Source organism: Sciurus carolinensis, chromosome 11 (assembly GCF_902686445.1).
Source record: "Sciurus carolinensis chromosome 11, mSciCar1.2, whole genome shotgun sequence".
Lineage (NCBI taxonomy): Eukaryota > Metazoa > Chordata > Mammalia > Rodentia > Sciuridae > Sciurus > Sciurus carolinensis.
Window position 1 is genome coordinate 54,247,828 of NC_062223.1, and position 2,396 is coordinate 54,250,223.

Genomic DNA, 2,396 nt, shown 5'->3' on the forward strand with positions numbered 1-2,396 from the left:
CATATCAGAAAGTATGTTGTCTTTTAATCAAGTGTTTCATCTTTGTAAGAGACTCTTAGTAAAGGAGTAGAAAGAAAAGGCAGAGAATTTAGTTACAGAGTACATGCTTATATGTCTTTTAAAAACTATGATCTTAAAACATAAAGATAGAGAAATATAAAATAAAAGCATGAAAACAAGCTTTTATATTTTTCTTTTCAAAGAATATGAGTGATAAAATTTAGAGGGGGGACCAGTTTCTTGCTTTAGTAAGCTGGATCACAGTGCTTTTACTGTAAAAGGAATACACTTACGTTTAAATTTTAGGATATTGAAGGCATTGAAGAATTTCAAATAATGCTGTCTCCAAAACTCAAATCATACATCCTGGGATTCAGTAACATTAGAGTTCAGCAATTTTTGTATGCAGACTTAGATTTATTAAGATTAGTCATCTAGCACCACCTTCTGGTTAGATAATATTTTTTTATTCTCTCCTCCCTACAAATACTTACTGAAATGAATATTATGATTTTGGCGCCACCTACTGGATTGCTTTTCTAAAAATGAATACAGTTGCTGGTTACACTTGTAAGAGCATGATTTCTAATCACTCTAGGAAGTACTATAATATGTTGGAATTAGTTAGAATCCACCTTATAAGAATTTTTCTAAATTATTCACATAATATTCAAATAATTATTATGTATTCTCGTTATTCTTGTGGAGAAAGAGGCTATTTGTCCTTTTGGTGACCCATTCTTTACTTCTTTTGCTGTTCCCATGCAAACCATAGCCTGATAAGAAATAGCCCTCTTACAGTGTAAAAACAAAATAAACTGATATTTGGGCATGCTTGACTAGATTGTTCCTTAAATCTTACAATTCTACAAAATAGTTCTAGCCCCACTTTATTACCTAGGAAGTGTAGATGTGGTGTAGTTGTGTCTAGAGTTGCCTATCATAAAGTAGAATACAAAAACAGTTTGAGAAGTTATTTTTAGACCAAAGTCTCTGCTTTTTCTTCTCTGCCTTTTTTCTTTAATGCTTAAAAGGGGTTGGGGCATATGTGGACGGTATATAAATGTAATTTTTAAAAACCTGTTAAATATTTTCTAATATTATTTTCTTGTCAAAAATTTGTGGCTTTTAATCGAAATTGCTTTGTTTCCTGTATTAATTTTTCCACAGGCTGCATGTCACATTTTCTATTTGTTGTCCATGACATTTTTCTGCCAAATTTTCTCTAAAACCAACCACAACATTCAAATCTCCCTTTTTAATATTTGGACAGGAAAGACCCAAGGAAGGGAAAATAATGTGTTGCTAGTGTCCTCATGTGTCAATTAAATTCAACCTAAAGAAAGGCATCCTAAAATTTCTAATAAATTAAGAGCAGATTTTCCAGTTATTAACACTAATCCTTTTTAAAGTGGTTTAATTTAAGCTTTTAATTATTCTTTTAAAATGTTCTTTTAACTGTAGGTATACACCAGTTCCTGTCTAGCTGGCAGGAAGGACTCTTTTATGAAGAAGATGGTGGCCTGGCAAGAAGCAGGTGGATGTGGCCCTCCCCCTTCATTTACAGAAAAACCTCCCTGGAGTAGGACAGAAAAATGCCAAGCTACAGAGGAAGGTGAAGCTAACAGGAAGATGATATGACAGAAGCAAATATCCTCCTCTATATCCTCATTATGAAACCAAATAATAATCTTTTTTCAGTGTGCTGTCTACAGGTTCTGTTTTTGAAATTAAAGGAGTGCTAGAACTAGGGATGTGGCTAGTGGTAGGGTGCTTGCCTGCCTAACATACAACTGACCCTGGGTTCAATCCCCATAACCACAGAAAAGGTTAAAAAAAAAAAAAAAAGAAAAGAAAGAAAGAAAGAACTACTAATATAGTATTCCAACTGAAGGAAGTTGAGACCTACAAAACCCTCAGATAAAAAGGGAGCACAGGAATCTGACCTGTTGCAATCTTCCTTATCTACCAAAATCTCCCTGCCCGCCAAATGTAAGCCCGCCAAAAGTAACTGACCAACTCCTCCCGTGACCTGGCCCTGCTAAACCCTTTACAACTCAGATGCTTGTTGTAACCTGCTACCATTTTTCCTCTTGAAAATGTGTCGCTCCACTGCTTAATAAAGCATTGCTGATCCATTGAGGTCTGTCTCTCTTTCTTTTTCTTTTTGAATTCTTTTATTTGCTTTCATTTGGTGCTGAAATCTGGGATGGGGTTTGGAGCTCTCTACCCCTCCCTGTCCTAACATAGCTCTACTGTCTCTTCTCTTCTCCCTTCCATTTCTTTCCTTCTTTCCTCCTGATAGAAGGAGACCCTTCACATCTCCAAGTTCACTAAAGCTCAACAGCAACTGGTACGCCACCCCAAATCGACTCCAATTCTGAGTTATATTTTGC